Source organism: Schistocerca nitens, chromosome 6 (genome assembly GCF_023898315.1).
Source record: "Schistocerca nitens isolate TAMUIC-IGC-003100 chromosome 6, iqSchNite1.1, whole genome shotgun sequence".
In the NCBI taxonomy this organism is placed as follows: domain Eukaryota; kingdom Metazoa; phylum Arthropoda; class Insecta; order Orthoptera; family Acrididae; genus Schistocerca; species Schistocerca nitens.
The window spans coordinates 675,166,026-675,185,414 of record NC_064619.1 but is presented as its reverse complement, the minus strand read 5'-3'; positions in this window follow the sequence as shown (position 1 = coordinate 675,185,414).

Below are 19,389 nucleotides of genomic sequence, written 5' to 3'. Positions count from 1 at the left end.
CCTTAAGGTCAACAAATAATGGCGTATCGCTCCTGGTCAACTAGCCAGAGTAAGCTTGCAGATGCGACTGTGGTAAAACGAGGAGCAAGTGGCAGGAGTAACTATGACTCTCTTAAGGTAGCCAAATGCCTCGTCAACAGGCGAATTCCAACGGCAAACTCGAGCAGCTCCCGGCAGGAGTACTGTGAAAGTCTTAAGGTCAACAAATAATGGCGTATCGCTTCTGGTGAACTAGCCAGAGTAAGCTTGTAGATGTGACTGTGGTAAAATGGGGAGCAAGTGGCAGGAGTAACTATGACTCTCCTAGGGTTGCCAAATGACTCGTCAAAAGGCGAATTACATCGGCAAACTCGAGGAGCTCCCGGAAGGAGTACTGTGAAAGTCTTAAGGTCAACAAATAATGGCGTATCGCTCCTGGTGAACTAGCCAGAGTAAGCTTGTAGATGCGACTGTGGTAAAACGAGGAGCAAGTGGCAGGAGTAACTATGACTCTCTTAAGGTAGCCAAATGCCTCGTCAACAGGCGAATTCCAACGGCAAACTCGAGCAGCTCCCGGAAGGAGTACTGTGAAAGCCTTAAGGTCAACAAATAATGGCGTATCGCTCCTGGTGAACTGGCCAGAGTAAGCTTGTAGATGTGACTGTGTGAAACGGGGTGCAACTGGCAGGAGTAACTATGACTCTCTTAAGGTAGCCAAATGCCTCGTCAACAGGCGAAAAACATCGGCATTCTCGAGGAGCTCCCGGCAGGAGTAATGTGAAAGTCTTAAGGTCAACAAATAATGGTGTATCGCTTCTGGTGAACTAGCCAGAGTAAGCTTGTAGATGAGACTGTGGTAAAATGGGGAGCAAGTGGCAGGAGTAACTATGACTCTCTTAGGGTTGCCAAATGACTCGTCAAAAGGCGAATTACATCGGCAAACCCGAGGAGCTCCCGGAAGGAGTACTGTGAAAGTCTTAAGGTCAACAAATAATGGCGTATCGCATCTGGTGAACTAGCCAGAGTAAGCTTGTAGATGCGACTGTGGTAAAACGAGGAGCAAGTGGCAGGAGTAACTATGACTCTCTTAAGGTAGCCAAATGCCTCGTCAACAGGCGATTTCCAACGGCAAACTCGAGGAGCTCCCGGAAGGAGTACTGTGAAAGCCTTAAGGTCAACAAATAATGGCGTGTCGCTCCTGGTGAACTAGCCAGAGTAAGCTTGTAGATGCGACTGTGGTAAAACGAGGAGCAAGTGGCAGGAGTAACTATGACTCTCTTAAGGTAGCCAAATGCCTCGTCAGCAGGCGAATTCCAACGGCAAACTCGAGCAGCTCCCGGCAGGAGTACTGTGAAAGTCTTAAGGTCAACAAATAATGGCGTATCGCTTCTGGTGAACTAGCCAGAGTAAGCTTGTAGATGTGACTGTGGTAAAATGGGGAACAAATGGCAGGAGTAACTATGACTCTCCTAGGGTTGCCAAATGACTCGTCAAAAGGCGAATTACATCGGCAAACTCGAGCAGCTCCCGGAAGGAGTACTGTGAAAGCCTTAAGGTCAACAAATAATGGCGTATCGCTGCTGGTGAACTAGCCAGAGTAAGCTTGTAGATGCGACTGTGGTAAAACGAGGAGCAAGTGGCAGGAGTAACTATGACTCTCTTAAGGTAGCCAAATGCCTCGTCAACAGGCGAATTCCAACGGCAAACTCGAGCAGCTCCCGGAAGGAGTACTGTGAAAGCCTTAAGGTCAACAAATAATGGCGTATCGCTCCTGGTGAACTGGCCAGAGTAAGCTTGTAGATGTGACTGTGTGAAACGGGGTGCAACTGGCAGGAGTAACTATGACTCTCTTAAGGTAGCCAAATGCCTCGTCAACAGGCGAAAAACATCGGCATTCTCGAGGAGCTCCCGGCAGGAGTACTGTGAAAGTCTTAAGGTCAACAAATAATGGTGTATCGCTTCTGGTGAACTAGCCAGAGTAAGCTTGTAGATGTGACTGTGGTAAAATGGGGAGCAAGTGGCAGGAGTAACTATGACTCTCTTAGGGTTGCCAAATGACTCGTCAAAAGGCGTATTACATCGGCAAACCCGAGGAGCTCCCGGAAGGAGTACTGTGAAAGTCTTAAGGTCAACAAATAATGGCGTATCGCATCTGGTGAACTAGCCAGAGTAAGCTTGTAGATGCGACTGTGGTAAAACGAGGAGCAAGTGGCAGGAGTAACTATGACTCTCTTAACGTAGCCAAATGCCTCGTCAACAGGCGAATTCCAACGGCAAACTCGAGCAGCTCCCGGAAGGAGTACTGTGAAAGCCTTAAGGTCAACAAATAATGGCGTATCGCTCCTGGTGAACTGGCCAGAGTAAGCTTGTAGATGTGACTGTGTGAAACGGGGTGCAACTGGCAGGAGTAACTATGACTCTCTTAAGGTAGCCAAATGCCTCGTCAACAGGCGAAAAACATCGGCAAACTCGAGGAGCTCCCGGCAGGAGTACTGTGAAAGTCTTAAGGTCAACAAATAATGGTGTATCGCTTCTGGTGAACTAGCCAGAGTAAGCTTGTAGATGTGACTGTGGTAAAATGGGGAGCAAGTGGCAGGAGTAACTATGACTCTCTTAAGGTAGCCAAATGCCTCGTCAACAGGCGAATTCCAACGTCAAACTCGAGCAGCTCCCGGCAGGAGTACTGTGAAAGTCTTAAGGTCAACAAATAATGGCGTATCGCTTCTGGTGAAGTAGCCAGAGTAAGCTTGTAGATGTGACTGTGGTAAAATGGGGAACAAGTGGCAGGAGTAACTATGACTCTCCTAGGGTTGCCAAATGACTCGTCAAAAGGCGAATTACATCGGCAAACCCGAGGAGCTCCCGGAAGGAGTACTGTGAAAGTCTTAAGGTCAACAAATAATGGCGTATCGCTCCTGGTGAACTAGCCAGAGTAAGCTTGTAGATGCGACTGTGGTAAAACGAGGAGCAAGTGGCAGGAGTAACTATGACTCTCTTAAGGTAGCCAAATGCCTCGTCAACAGGCGAATTGCAACGGCAAACTCGAGCAGCTCCCGGAAGGAGTACTGTGAAAGCCTTAAGGTCAACAAATAATGGCGTATCGCTCCTGGTGAACTAGCCAGAGTAAGCTTGCTGATGCGACTGTGGTAAAACGAGGAGCAAGTGGCAGGAGTAACTATGACTCTCTTAAGGTAGCCAAATGCCTCGTCAACAGGCGAATTCCAACGGCAAACTCGAGCAGCTCCCGGCAGGAGTACTGTGAAAGTCTTAAGGTCAACAAATAATGGCGTATCGCTTCTGGTGAACTAGCCAGAGTAAGCTTGTAGATGTGACTGTGGTAAAATGGGGAGCAAGTGGCAGGAGTAACTATGACTCTCTTAGGGTTGCCAAATGACTCGTCAAAAGGCGAATTACATCGGCAAACTCGAGGAGCTCCCGGAAGGAGTACTGTGAAAGCCTTAAGGTCAACAAATAATGGCGTATCGCTCCTGGTGAACTAGCCAGAGTAAGCTTGTAGATGCGACTGTGGTAAAACGAGGAGCAAGTGGCAGGAGTAACTATGACTCTCTTAGGGTTGCCAAATGACTCGTCAAAAGGCGAATTACATCGGCAAACCCGAGGAGCTCCCGGAAGGAGTACTGTGAAAGTCTTAAGGTCAACAAATAATGGCGTATCGCTCCTGGTGAACTAGCCAGAGTAAGCTTGTAGATGCGACTGTGGTAAAACGAGGAGCAAGTGGCAGGAGTAACTATGACTCTCTTAAGGTAGCCAAATGCCTCGTCAACAGGCGAATTCCAACGGCAAACTCGAGCAGCTCCCGGCAGGAGTACTGTGAAAGTCTTAAGGTCAACAAATAATGGCGTATCGCTCTGGTGAACTGGCCAGAGTAAGCTTGTAGATGCGACTGTGGTAAAACGAGGAGCAAGTGGCAGGAGTAACTATGACTCTCTTAAGGTAGCCAAATGCCTCGCCAACAGGCGAATTCCAACGGCAAACTCGAGCAGCTCCCGGAAGGAGTACTGTGAAAGTCTTAAGGTCAACAAATAATGGCGTATCGCTTCTGGTGAACTAGCCAGAGTAAGCTTGTAGATGTGACTGTGGTAAAATGGGGAGCAAGTGGCAGGAGTAACTATGACTCTCTTAGGGTTGCCAAATGACTCGTCAAAAGGCGAATTACATCGGCAAACCCGAGGAGCTCCCGGAAGGAGTACTGTGAAAGTCTTAAGGTCAACAAATAATGGCGTATCGCTCCTGGTGAACTAGCCAGAGTAAGCTTGTAGATGTGACTGTGGTAAAATGGGGAGCAAGTGGCAGGAGTAACTATGACTCTCTTAGGGTTGCCAAATGACTCGTCAAAAGGCGAATTACATCGGCAAACCCGAGGAGCTCCCGGAAGGAGTACTGTGAAAGTCTTAAGGTCAACAAATAATGGCGTATCGCTCCTGGTGAACTAGCCAGAGTAAGCTTGTAGATGCGACTGTGGTAAAACGAGGAGCAAGTGGCAGGAGTAACTATGACTCTCTTAAGGTAGCCAAATGCCTCGTCAACAGGCGAATTGCAACGGCAAACTCGAGCAGCTCCCGGAAGGAGTACTGTGAAAGCCTTAAGGTCAACAAATAATGGCGTATCGCTCCTGGTGAACTAGCCAGAGTAAGCTTGCAGATGCGACTGTGGTAAAACGAGGAGCAAGTGGCAGGAGTAACTATGACTCTCTTAAGGTAGCCAAATGCCTCGTCAACAGGCGAATTCCAACGGCAAACTCGAGCAGCTCCCGGCAGGAGTACTGTGAAAGTCTTAAGGTCAACAAATAATGGCGTATCGGCTCTGGTGAACTAGCCAGAGTAAGCTTGTAGATGTGACTGTGGTAAAATGGGGAGCAAGTGGCAGGAGTAACTATGACTCTCTTAGGGTTGCCAAATGACTCGTCAAAAGGCGAATTACATCGGCAAACTCGAGGAGCTCCCGGAAGGAGTACTGTGAAAGCCTTAAGGTCAACAAATAATGGCGTATCGCTCCTGGTGAACTAGCCAGAGTAAGCTTGTAGATGCGACTGTGGTAAAACGAGGAGCAAGTGGCAGGAGTAACTATGACTCTCTTAAGGTAGCCAAATGCCTCGTCAACAGGCGAATTCCAACGGCAAACTCGAGGAGCTCCCGGCAGGAGTACTGTGAAAGTCTTAAGGTCAACAAATAATGGCGTATCGCTTCTGGTGAACTGGCCAGAGTAAGCTTGTAGATGCGACTGTGGTAAAATGGGGAGCAAGTGGCAGGAGTAACTATGACTCTCTTAGGGTTGCCAAATGACTCGTCAAAAGGCGAATTACATCGGCAAACTCGAGGAGCTCCCGGAAGGAGTACTGTGAAAGCCTTAAGGTCAACAAATAATGGCGTATCGCTCCTGGTGAACTAGCCAGAGTAAGCTTGTAGATGCGACTGTGGTAAAACGAGGAGCAAGTGGCAGGAGTAACTATGACTCTCTTAAGGTAGCCAAATGCCTCGTCAACAGGCGAATTCCAACGGCAAACTCGAGCAGCTCCCGGCAGGAGTACTGTGAAAGTCTTAAGGTCAACAAATAATGGCGTATCGCTTCTGGTGAACTAGCCAGAGTAAGCTTGTAGATGTGACTGTGGTAAAATTGGGAGCAAGTGGCAGGAGTAACTATGACTCTCCTAGGGTTGCCAAATGACTCGTCAAAAGGCGAATTACATCGGCAAACTCGAGGAGCTCCCGGAAGGAGTACTGTGAAAGTCTTAAGGTCAACAAATAATGGCGTATCGCTCCTGGTGAACTAGCCAGAGTAAGCTTGTAGATGCGACTGTGGTAAAACGAGGAGCAAGTGGCAGGAGTAACTATGACTCTCTTAAGGTAGCCAAATGCCTCGTCAACAGGCGAATTCCAACGGCAAACTCGAGCAGCTCCCGGAAGGAGTACTGTGAAAGCCTTAAGGTCAACAAATAATGGCGTATCGCTCCTGGTGAACTGGCCAGAGTAAGCTTGTAGATGTGACTGTGTGCAACGGGGTGCAACTGGCAGGAGTAACTATGACTCTCTTAAGGTAGCCAAATGCCTCGTCAACAGGCGAAAAACATCGGCAAACTCGAGGAGCTCCCGGCAGGAGTACTGTGAAAGTCTTAAGGTCAACAAATAATGGTGTATCGCTTCTGGTGAACTAGCCAGAGTAAGCTTGTAGATGTGACTGTGGTAAAATGGGGAGCAAGTGGCAGGAGTAACTATGACTCTCTTAAGGTAGCCAAATGCCTCGTCAACAGGCGAATTCCAACGGCAAACTCGAGCAGCTCCCGGCAGGAGTACTGTGAAAGTCTTAAGGTCAACAAATAATGGCGTATCGCTTCTGGTGAACTAGCCAGTGTAAGCTTGTAGATGTGACTGTGGTAAAATGGGGAACAAGTGGCAGGAGTAACTATGACTCTCCTATGGTTGCCAAATGACTCGTCAAAAGGCGAATTACATCGGCAAACCCGAGGAGCTCCCGGAAGGAGTACTGTGAAAGTCTTAAGGTCAACAAATAATGGCGTATCGCTCCTGGTGAACTAGCCAGAGTAAGCTTGTAGATGCGACTGTGGTAAAACGAGGAGCAAGTGGCAGGAGTAACTATGACTCTCTTAAGGTAGCCAAATGCCTCGTCAACAGGCGAATTGCAACGGCAAACTCGAGCAGCTCCCGGAAGGAGTACTGTGAAAGCCTTAAGGTCAACAAATAATGGCGTATCGCTCCTGGTGAACTAGCCAGAGTAAGCTTGCAGATGCGACTGTGGTAAAACGAGGAGCAAGTGGCAGGAGTAACTATGACTCTCTTAAGGTAGCCAAATGCCTCGTCAACAGGCGAATTCCAACGGCAAACTCGAGCAGCTCCCGGCAGGAGTACTGTGAAAGTCTTAAGGTCAACAAATAATGGCGTATCGCTTCTGGTGAACTAGCCAGAGTAAGCTTGTAGATGTGACTGTGGTAAAATGGGGAGCAAGTGGCAGGAGTAACTATGACTCTCTTAGGGTTGCCAAATGACTCGTCAAAAGGCGAATTACATCGGCAAACTCGAGGAGCTCCCGGAAGGAGTACTGTGAAAGCCTTAAGGTCAACAAATAATGGCGTATCGCTCCTGGTGAACTAGCCAGAGTAAGCTTGTAGATGCGACTGTGGTAAAACGAGGAGCAAGTGGCAGGAGTAACTATGACTCTCTTAGGGTTGCCAAATGACTCGTCAAAAGGCGAATTACATCGGCAAACCCGAGGAGCTCCCGGAAGGAGTACTGTGAAAGTCTTAAGGTCAACAAATAATGGCGTATCGCTCCTGGTGAACTAGCCAGAGTAAGCTTGTAGATGCGACTGTGGTAAAACGAGGAGCAAGTGGCAGGAGTAACTATGACTCTCTTAAGGTAGCCAAATGCCTCGCCAACAGGCGAATTCCAACGGCAAACTCGAGCAGCTCCCGGCAGGAGTACTGTGAAAGTCTTAAGGTCAACAAATAATGGCGTATCGCTTCTGGTGAACTAGCCAGAGTAAGCTTGTAGATGTGACTGTGTTAAAATTGGGAGCAAGTGGCAGGAGTAACTATGACTCTCCTAGGGTTGCCAAATGACTCGTCAAAAGGCGAATTACATCGGCAAACTCGAGGAGCTCCCGGAAGGAGTACTGTGAAAGTCTTAAGGTCAACAAATAATGGCGTATCGCTCCTGGTGAACTAGCCAGAGTAAGCTTGTAGATGCGACTGTGGTAAAACGAGGAGCAAGTGGCAGGAGTAACTATGACTCTCTTAAGGTAGCCAAATGCCTCGTCAACAGGCGAATTCCAACGGCAAACTCGAGCAGCTCCCGGAAGGAGTACTGTGAAAGCCTTAAGGTCAACAAATAATGGCGTATCGCTCCTGGTGAACTGGCCAGAGTAAGCTTGTAGATGTGACTGTGTGCAACGGGGTGCAACTGGCAGGAGTAACTATGACTCTCTTAAGGTAGCCAAATGCCTCGTCAACAGGCGAAAAACATCGGCAAACTCGAGGAGCTCCCGGCAGGAGTACTGTGAAAGTCTTAAGGTCAACAAATAATGGTGTATCGCTTCTGGTGAACTAGCCAGAGTAAGCTTGTAGATGTGACTGTGGTAAAATGGGGAGCAAGTGGCAGGAGTAACTATGACTCTCTTAAGGTAGCCAAATGCCTCGTCAACAGGCGAATTCCAACGGCAAACTCGAGCAGCTCCCGGCAGGAGTACTGTGAAAGTCTTAAGGTCAACAAATAATGGCGTATCGCTTCTGGTGAACTAGCCAGAGTAAGCTTGTAGATGTGACTGTGGTAAAATGGGGAACAAGTGGCAGGAGTAACTATGACTCTCCTAGGGTTGCCAAATGACTCGTCAAAAGGCGAATTACATCGGCAAACCCGAGGAGCTCCCGGAAGGAGTACTGTGAAAGTCTTAAGGTCAACAAATAATGGCGTATCGCTCCTGGTGAACTAGCCAGAGTAAGCTTGTAGATGCGACTGTGGTAAAACGAGGAGCAAGTGGCAGGAGTAACTATGACTCTCTTAAGGTAGCCAAATGCCTCGTCAACAGGCGAATTGCAACGGCAAACTCGAGCAGCTCCCGGAAGGAGTACTGTGAAAGCCTTAAGGTCAACAAATAATGGCGTATCGCTCCTGGTGAACTAGCCAGAGTAAGCTTGCAGATGCGACTGTGGTAAAACGAGGAGCAAGTGGCAGGAGTAACTATGACTCTCTTAAGGTAGCCAAATGCCTCGTCAACAGGCGAATTCCAACGGCAAACTCGAGCAGCTCCCGGCAGGAGTACTGTGAAAGTCTTAAGGTCAACAAATAATGGCGTATCGCTTCTGGTGAACTAGCCAGAGTAAGCTTGTAGATGTGACTGTGGTAAAATGGGGAGCAAGTGGCAGGAGTAACTATGACTCTCTTAGGGTTGCCAAATGACTCGTCAAAAGGCGAATTACATCGGCAAACTCGAGGAGCTCCCGGAAGGAGTACTGTGAAAGCCTTAAGGTCAACAAATAATGGCGTATCGCTCCTGGTGAACTAGCCAGAGTAAGCTTGTAGATGCGACTGTGGTAAAACGAGGAGCAAGTGGCAGGAGTAACTATGACTCTCTTAGGGTTGCCAAATGACTCGTCAAAAGGCGAATTACATCGGCAAACCCGAGGAGCTCCCGGCAGGAGTACTGTGAAAGTCTTAAGGTCAACAAATAATGGCGTATCGCTCCTGGTGAACTAGCCAGAGTAAGCTTGTAGATGCGACTGTAGTAAAACGAGGAGCAAGTGGCAGGAGTAACTATGACTCTCTTAAGGTAGCCAAATGCCTCGCCAACAGGCGAATTCCAACGGCAAACTCGAGCAGCTCCCGGAAGGAGTACTGTGAAAGTCTTAAGGTCAACAAATAATGGCGTATCGCTTCTGGTGAACTAGCCAGAGTAAGCTTGTAGATGTGACTGTGGTAAAATGGGGAGCAAGTGGCAGGAGTAACTATGACTCTCTTAGGGTTGCCAAATGACTCGTCAAAAGGCGAATTACATCGGCAAACCCGAGGAGCTCCCGGAACGAGTACTGTGAAAGTCTTAAGGTCAACAAATAATGGCGTATCGCTCCTGGTGAACTAGCCAGAGTAAGCTTGTAGATGCGACTGTGGTAAAACGAGGAGCAAGTGGCAGGAGTAACTATGACTCTCTTAAGGTAGCCAAATGCCTCGTCAACAGGCGAATTGCAACGGCAAACTCGAGCAGCTCCCGGAAGGAGTACTGTGAAAGCCTTAAGGTCAACAAATAATGGCGTATCGCTCCTGGTGAACTAGCCAGAGTAAGCTTGCAGATGCGACTGTGGTAAAACGAGGAGCAAGTGGCAGGAGTAACTATGACTCTCTTAAGGTAGCCAAATGCCTCGTCAACAGGCGAATTCCAACGGCAAACTCGAGCAGCTCCCGGAAGGAGTACTGTGAAAGTCTTAAGGTCAACAAATAATGGCGTATCGCTTCTGGTGAACTAGCCAGAGTAAGCTTGTAGATGTGACTGTGGTAAAATGGGGAGCAAGTGGCAGGAGTAACTATGACTCTCTTAGGGTTGCCAAATGACTCGTCAAAAGGCGAATTACATCGGCAAACTCGAGGAGCTCCCGGAAGGAGTACTGTGAAAGCCTTAAGGTCAACAAATAATGGCGTATCGCTCCTGGTGAACTAGCCAGAGTAAGCTTGTAGATGCGACTGTGGTAAAACGAGGAGCAAGTGGCAGGAGTAACTATGACTCTCTTAAGGTATCCAAATGCCTCGTCAACAGGCGAATTGCAACGGCAAACTCGAGCAGCTCCCGGAAGGAGTACTGTGAAAGCCTTAAGGTCAACAAATAATGGCGTATCGCTCCTGGTGAACTAGCCAGAGTAAGCTTGTAGATGCGACTGTGGTAAAACGAGGAGCAAGTGGCAGGAGTAACTATGACTCTCTTAAGGTAGCCAAATGCCTCGCCAACAGGCGAATTCCAACGGCAAACTCGAGCAGCTCCCGGAAGGAGTACTGTGAAAGCCTTAAGGTCAACAAATAATGGCGTATCGCTTCTGGTGAACTAGCCAGAGTAAGCTTGTAGATGTGACTGTGGTAAAATGGGGAGCAAGTGGCAGGAGTAACTATGACTCTCTTAAGGTAGCCAAATGCCTCGTCAACAGGCGAAAAACATCGGCAAACTCGAGGAGCTCCCGGCAGGAGTACTGTGAAAGTCTTAAGGTCAACAAATAATGGTGTATCGCTTCTGGTGAACTAGCCAGAGTAAGCTTGTAGATGTGACTGTGGTAAAATGGGGAGCAAGTGGCAGGAGTAACTATGACTCTCTTAGGGTTGCCAAATGACTCGTCAAAAGGCGAATTACATCGGCAAACCCGAGGAGCTCCCGGAAGGAGTACTGTGAAAGTCTTAAGGTCAACAAATAATGGCGTATCGCTCCTGGTGAACTAGCCAGAGTAAGCTTGTAGATGCGACTGTGGTAAAACGAGGAGCAAGTGGCAGGAGTAACTATGACTCTCTTAAGGTAGCCAAATGCCTCGCCAACAGGCGAATTCCAACGGCAAACTCGAGCAGCTCCCGGAAGGAGTACTGTGAAAGTCTTAAGGTCAACAAATAATGGCGTATCGCTTCTGGTGAACTAGCCAGAGTAAGCTTGTAGATGTGACTGTGGTAAAATGGGGAGCAAGTGGCAGGAGTAACTATGACTCTCTTAGGGTTGCCAAATGACTCGTCAAAAGGCGAATTACATCGGCAAACCCGAGGAGCTCCCGGAAGGAGTACTGTGAAAGTCTTAAGGTCAACAAATAATGGCGTATCGCTCCTGGTGAACTAGCCAGAGTAAGCTTGTAGATGCGACTGTGGTAAAACGAGGAGCAAGTGGCAGGAGTAACTATGACTCTCTTAAGGTAGCCAAATGCCTCGTCAACAGGCGAATTGCAACGGCAAACTCGAGCAGCTACCGGAAGGAGTACTGTGAAAGCCTTAAGGTCAACAAATAATGGCGTATCGCTCCTGGTGAACTAGCCAGAGTAAGCTTGTAGATGCGACTGTGGTAAAACGAGGAGCAAGTGGCAGGAGTAACTATGACTCTCTTAAGGTAGCCAAATGCCTCGTCAACAGGCGAATTCCAACGGCAAACTCGAGCAGCTCCCGGCAGGAGTTCTGTGAAAGTCTTAAGGTCAACAAATAATGGCGTATCGCTTCTGGTGAACTAGCCAGAGTAAGCTTGTAGATGTGACTGTGGTAAAATGGGGAGCAAGTGGCAGGAGTAACTATGACTCTCTTAGGGTTGCCAAATGACTCGTCAAAAGGCGAATTACATCGGCAAACTCGAGGAGCTCCCGGAAGGAGTACTGTGAAAGCCTTAAGGTCAACAAATAATGGCGTATCGCTCCTGGTGAACTAGCCAGAGTAAGCTTGTAGATGCGACTGTGGTAAAACGAGGAGCAAGTGGCAGGAGTAACTATGACTCTCTTAAGGTAGCCAAATGCCTCGTCAACAGGCGAATTCCAACGGCAAACTCGAGCAGCTCCCGGCAGGAGTACTGTGAAAGTCTTAAGGTCAACAAATAATGGCGTATCGCTTCTGGTGAACTAGCCAGAGTAAGCTTGTAGATGTGACTGTGGTAAAATGGGGAGCAAGTGGCAGGAGTAACTATGACTCTCCTAGGGTTGCCAAATGACTCGTCAAAAGGCGAATTACATCGGCAAACTCGAGGAGCTCCCGGAAGGAGTACTGTGAAAGTCTTAAGGTCAACAAATAATGGCGTATCGCTCCTGGTGAACTAGCCAGAGTAAGCTTGTAGATGCGACTGTGGTAAAACGAGGAGCAAGTGGCAGGAGTAACTATGACTCTCTTAAGGTAGCCAAATGCCTCGTCAACAGGCGAATTCCAACGGCAAACTCGAGCAGCTCCCGGAAGGAGTACTGTGAAAGCCTTAAGGTCAACAAATAATGGCGTATCGCTCCTGGTGAACTGGCCAGAGTAAGCTTGTAGATGTGACTGTGTGAAACGGGGTGCAACTGGCAGGAGTAACTATGACTCTCTTAAAGTAGCCAAATGCCTCGTCAACAGGCGAAAAACATCGGCATTCTCGAGGAGCTCCCGGCAGGAGTAATGTGAAAGTCTTAAGGTCAACAAATAATGGCGTATCGCTCCTGGTGAACTAGCCAGAGTAAGCTTGTAGATGCGACTGTGGTAAAACGAGGAGCAAGTGGCAGGAGTAACTATGACTCTCTTAAGGTAGCCAAATGCCTCGTCAACAGGCGAATTCCAACGGCAAACTCGAGCAGCTCCCGGAAGGAGTACTGTGAAAGCCTTAAGGTCAACAAATAATGGCGTATCGCTCCTGGTGAACTGGCCAGAGTAAGCTTGTAGATGTGACTGTGTGAAACGGGGTGCAACTGGCAGGATTAACTATGACTCTCTTAAGGTAGCCAAATGCCTCGTCAACAGGCGAAAAACATCGGCAAACTCGAGGAGCTCCCGGCAGGAGTACTGTGAAAGTCTTAAGGTCAACAAATAATGGTGTATCGCTTCTGGTGAACTAGCCAGAGTAAGCTTGTAGATGTGACTGTGGTAAGATGGGGAGCAAGTGGCAGGAGTAACTATGACTCTCTTAGGGTTGCCAAATGACTCGTCAAAAGGCGAATTACATCGGCAAACCCGAGGAGCTCCCGGAAGGAGTACTGTGAAAGTCTTAAGGTCAACAAATAATGGCGTATCGCTCCTGGTGAACTAGCCAGAGTAAGCTTGTAGATGCGACTGTGGTAAAACGAGGAGCAAGTGGCAGGAGTAACTATGACTCTCTTAAGGTAGCCAAATGCCTCGTCAACAGGCGAATTCCAACGGCAAACTCGAGCAGCTCCCGGCAGGAGTACTGTGAAAGTCTTAAGGTCAACAAATAATGGCGTATCGCTTCTGGTGAACTAGCCAGAGTAAGCTTGTAGATGTGACTGTGGTAAAATGGGGAGCAAGTGGCAGGAGTAACTATGACTCTCCTAGGGTTGCCAAATGACTCGTCAAAAGGCGAATTACATCGGCAAACTCGAGGAGCTCCCGGAAGGAGTACTGTGAAAGTCTTAAGGTCAACAAATAATGGCGTATCGCTCCTGGTGAACGAGCCAGAGTAAGCTTGTAGATGCGACTGTGGTAAAACGAGGAGCAAGTGGCAGGAGTAACTATGACTCTCTTAAGGAAGCCAAATGCCTCGTCAACAGGCGAATTCCAACGGCAAACTCGAGCAGCTCCCGGAAGGAGTACTGTGAAAGCCTTAAGGTCAACAAATAATGGCGTATCGCTCCTGGTGAACTGGCCAGAGTAAGCTTGTAGATGTGACTGTGTGAAACGGGGTGCAACTGGCAGGAGTAACTATGACTCTCTTAAGGTAGCCAAATGCCTCGTCAACAGGCGAAAAACATCGGCATTCTCGAGGAGCTCCCGGCAGGAGTAATGTGAAAGTCTTAAGGTCAACAAATAATGGCGTATCGCTCCTGGTGAACTAGCCAGAGTAAGCTTGTAGATGCGACTGTGGTAAAACGAGGAGCAAGTGGCAGGAGTAACTATGACTCTCTTAAGGTAGCCAAATGCCTCGTCAACAGGCGAATTCCAACGGCAAACTCGAGCAGCTCCCGGAAGGAGTACTGTGAAAGCCTTAAGGTCAACAAATAATGGCGTATCGCTCCTGGTGAACTGGCCAGAGTAAGCTTGTAGATGTGACTGTGTGAAACGGGGTGCAACTGGCAGGAGTAACTATGACTCTCTTAAGGTAGCCAAATGCCTCGTCAACAGGCGAAAAACATCGGCATTCTCGAGGAGCTCCCGGCAGGAGTAATGTGAAAGTCTTAAGGTCAACAAATAATGGTGTATCGCTTCTGGTGAACTAGCCAGAGTAAGCTTGTAGATGAGACTGTGGTAAAATGGGGAGCAAGTGGCAGGAGTAACTATGACTCTCTTAGGGTTGCCAAATGACTCGTCAAAAGGCGAATTACATCGGCAAACCCGAGGAGCTCCCGGAAGGAGTACTGTGAAAGTCTTAAGGTCAACAAATAATGGCGTATCGCATCTGGTGAACTAGCCAGAGTAAGCTTGTAGATGCGACTTTGGTAAAACGAGGAGCAAGTGGCAGGAGTAACTATGACTCTCTTAAGGTAGCCAAATGCCTCGTCAACAGGCGAATTCCAACGGCAAACTGAGGAGCTCCCGGAAGGAGTACTGTGAAAGCCTTAAGGTCAACAAATAATGGCGTGTCGCTCCTGGTGAACTAGCCAGAGTAAGCTTGTAGATGCGACTGTGGTAAAACGAGGAGCAAGTGGCAGGAGTAACTATGACTCTCTTAAGGTAGGCAAATGCCTCGTCAGCAGGCGAATTCCAACGGCAAACTCGAGCAGCTCCCGGCAGGAGTACTGTGAAAGTCTTAAGGTCAACAAATAATGGCGTATCGCTTCTGGTGAACTAGCCAGAGTAAGCTTGTAGATGTGACTGTGGTAAAATGGGGAACAAATGGCAGGAGTAACTATGACTCTCCTAGGGTTGCCAAATGACTCGTCAAAAGGCGAATTACATCGGCAAACTCGAGCAGCTCCCGGAAGGAGTACTGTGAAAGCCTTAAGGTCAACAAATAATGGCGTATCGCTCCTGGTGAACTAGCCAGAGTAAGCTTGTAGATGCGACTGTGGTAAAACGAGGAGCAAGTGGCAGGAGTAACTATGACTCTCTTAAGGTAGCCAAATGCCTCGCCAACAGGCGAATTCCAACGGCAAACTCGAGCAGCTCCCGGAAGGAGTACTGTGAAAGTCTTAAGGTCAACAAATAATGGCGTATCGCTTCTGGTGAACTAGCCAGAGTAAGCTTGTAGATGTGACTGTGGTAAAATGGGGAGCAAGTGGCAGGAGTAACTATGACTCTCTTAGGGTTGCCAAATGACTCGTCAAAAGGCGAATTACATCGGCAAACCCGAGGAGCTCCCGGAAGGAGTACTGTGAAAGTCTTAAGGTCAACAAATAATGGCGTATCGCTCCTGGTGAACTAGCCAGAGTAAGCTTGTAGATGCGACTGTGGTAAAACGAGGAGCAAGTGGCAGGAGTAACTATGACTCTCTTAAGGTAGCCAAATGCCTCGTCAACAGGCGAATTGCAACGGCAAACTCGAGCAGCTCCCGGAAGGAGTACTGTGAAAGCCTTAAGGTCAACAAATAATGGCGTATCGCTCCTGGTGAACTAGCCAGAGTAAGCTTGTAGATGCGACTGTGGTAAAACGAGGAGCAAGTGGCAGGAGTAACTATGACTCTCTTAAGGTAGCCAAATGCCTCGTCAACAGGCGAATTCCAACGGCAAACTCGAGCAGCTCCCGGCAGGAGTTCTGTGAAAGTCTTAAGGTCAACAAATAATGGCGTATCGCTTCTGGTGAACTAGCCAGAGTAAGCTTGTAGATGTGACTGTGGTAAAATGGGGAGCAAGTGGCAGGAGTAACTATGACTCTCTTAGGGTTGCCAAATGACTCGTCAAAAGGCGAATTACATCGGCAAACTCGAGGAGCTCCCGGAAGGAGTACTGTGAAAGCCTTAAGGTCAACAAATAATGGCGTATCGCTCCTGGTGAACTAGCCAGAGTAAGCTTGTAGATGCGACTGTGGTAAAACGAGGAGCAAGTGGCAGGAGTAACTATGACTCTCTTAAGGTAGCCAAATGCCTCGTCAACAGGCGAATTCCAACGGCAAACTCGAGCAGCTCCCGGCAGGAGTACTGTGAAAGTCTTAAGGTCAACAAATAATGGCGTATCGCTTCTGGTGAACTAGCCAGAGTAAGCTTGTAGATGTGACTGTGGTAAAATGGGGAGCAAGTGGCAGGAGTAACTATGACTCTCCTAGGGTTGCCAAATGACTCGTCAAAAGGCGAATTACATCGGCAAACTCGAGGAGCTCCCGGAAGGAGTACTGTGAAAGTCTTAAGGTCAACAAATAATGGCGTATCGCTCCTGGTGAACTAGCCAGAGTAAGCTTGTAGATGCGACTGTGGTAAAACGAGGAGCAAGTGGCAGGAGTAACTATGACTCTCTTAAGGTAGCCAAATGCCTCGTCAACAGGCGAATTCCAACGGCAAACTCGAGCAGCTCCCGGAAGGAGTACTGTGAAAGCCTTAAGGTCAACAAATAATGGCGTATCGCTCCTGGTGAACTGGCCAGAGTAAGCTTGTAGATGTGACTGTGTGAAACGGGGTGCAACTGGCAGGAGTAACTATGACTCTCTTAAGGTAGCCAAATGCCTCGTCAACAGGCGAAAAACATCGGCATTCTCGAGGAGCTCCCGGCAGGAGTAATGTGAAAGTCTTAAGGTCAACAAATAATGGCGTATCGCTCCTGGTGAACTAGCCAGAGTAAGCTTGTAGATGCGACTGTGGTAAAACGAGGAGCAAGTGGCAGGAGTAACTATGACTCTCTTAAGGTAGCCAAATGCCTCGTCAACAGGCGAATTCCAACGGCAAACTCGAGCAGCTCCCGGAAGGAGTACTGTGAAAGCCTTAAGGTCAACAAATAATGGCGTATCGCTCCTGGTGAACTGGCCAGAGTAAGCTTGTAGATGTGACTGTGTGAAACGGGGTGCAAATGGCAGGAGTAACTATGACTCTCTTAAGGTAGCCAAATGCCTCGTCAACAGGCGAAAAACATCGGCATTCTCGAGGAGCTCCCGGCAGGAGTAATGTGAAAGTCTTAAGGTCAACAAATAATGGTGTATCGCTTCTGGTGAACTAGCCAGAGTAAGCTTGTAGATGAGACTGTGGTAAAATGGGGAGCAAGTGGCAGGAGTAACTATGACTCTCTTAGGGTTGCCAAATGACTCGTCAAAAGGCGAATTACATCGGCAAACCCGAGGAGCTCCCGGAAGGAGTACTGTGAAAGTCTTAAGGTCAACAAATAATGGCGTATCGCATCTGGTGAACTAGCCAGAGTAAGCTTGTAGATGCGACTGTGGTAAAACGAGGAGCAAGTGGCAGGAGTAACTATGACTCTCTTAAGGTAGCCAAATGCCTCGTCAACAGGCGAATTCCAACGGCAAACTGAGGAGCTCCCGGAAGGAGTACTGTGAAAGCCTTAAGGTCAACAAATAATGGCGTGTCGCTCCTGGTGAACTAGCCAGAGTAAGCTTGTAGATGCGACTGTGGTAAAACGAGGAGCAAGTGGCAGGAGTAACTATGACTCTCTTAAGGTAGGCAAATGCCTCGTCAGCAGGCGAATTCCAACGGCAAACTCGAGCAGCTCCCGGCAGGAGTACTGTGAAAGTCTTAAGGTCAACAAATAATGGCGTATCGCTTCTGGTGAACTAGCCAGAGTAAGCTTGTAGATGTGACTGTGGTAAAATGGGGAACAAATGGCAGGAGTAACTATGACTCTCCTAGGGTTGCCAAATGACTCGTCAAAAGGCGAATTACATCGGCAAACTCGAGCAGCTCCCGGAAGGAGTACTGTGAAAGCCTTAAGGTCAACAAATAATGGCGTATCGCTCCTGGTGAACTAGCCAGAGTAAGCTTGTAGATGCGACTGTGGTAAAACGAGGAGCAAGTGGCAGGAGTAACTATGACTCTCTTAAGGTAGCCAAATGCCTCGTCAACAGGCGAATTCCAACGGCAAACTCGAGCAGCTCCCGGAAGGAGTACTGTGAAAGCCTTAAGGTCAACAAATAATGGCGTATCGCTCCCGGTGAACTGGCCAGAGTAAGCTTGTAGATGTGACTGTGTGAAACGGGGTGCAACTGGCAGGAGTAACTATGACTCTCTTAAGGTAGCCAAATGCCTCGTCAACAGGCGAAAAACATCGGCATTCTCGAGGAGCTCCCGGCAGGAGTACTGTGAAAGTCTTAAGGTCAACAAATAATGGTGTATCGCTTCTGGTGAACTAGCCAGAGTAAGCTTGTAGATGTGACTGTGGTAAAATGGGGAGAAAGTGGCAGGAGTAACTATGACTCTCTTAGGGTTGCCAAATGACTCGTCAAAAGGCGTATTACATCGGCAAACCCGAGGAGCTCCCGGAAGGAGTACTGTGAAAGTCTTAAGGTCAACAAATAATGGCGTATCGCATCTGGTGAACTAGCCAGAGTAAGCTTGTAGATGCGACTGTGGTAAAACGAGGAGCAAGTGGCAGGAGTAACTATGACTCTCTTAAGGTAGCCAAATGCCTCGTCAACAGGCGAATTCCAACGGCAAACTCGAGCAGCTCCCGGAAGGAGTACTGTGAAAGCCTTAAGGTCAACAAATAATGGCGTATCGCTCCTGGTGAACTGGCCAGAGTAAGCTTGTAGATGTGACTGTGTGAAACGGGGTGCAACTGGCAGGAGTAACTATGACTCTCTTAAGGTAGCCAAATGCCTCGTCAACAGGCGAAAAACATCGGCAAACTCGAGGAGCTCCCGGCAGGAGTACTGTGAAAGTCTTAAGGTCAACAAATAATGGTGTATCGCTTCTGGTGAACTAGCCAGAGTAAGCTTGTAGATGTGACTGTGGTAAAATGGGGAGCAAGTGGCAGGAGTAACTATGACTCTCTTAGGGTTGCCAAATGACTCGTCAAAAGGCGAATTACATCGGCAAACCCGAGGAGCTCCCGGAAGGAGTACTGTGAAAGTCTTAAGGTCAACAAATAATGGCGTATCGCTCCTGGTGAACTAGCCAGAGTAAGCTTGTAGATGCGACTGTGGTAAAACGAGGAGCAAGTGGCAGGAGTAACTATGACTCTCTTAAGGTAGCCAAATGCCTCGTCAACAGGCGAATTGCAACGGCAAACTCGAGCAGCTCCCGGAAGGAGTACTGTGAAAGCCTTAAGGTCAACAAATAATGGCGTATCGCTCCTGGTGAACTAGCCAGAGTAAGCTTGTAGATGCGACTGTGGTAAAACGAGGAGCAAGTGGCAGGAGTAACTATGACTCTCTT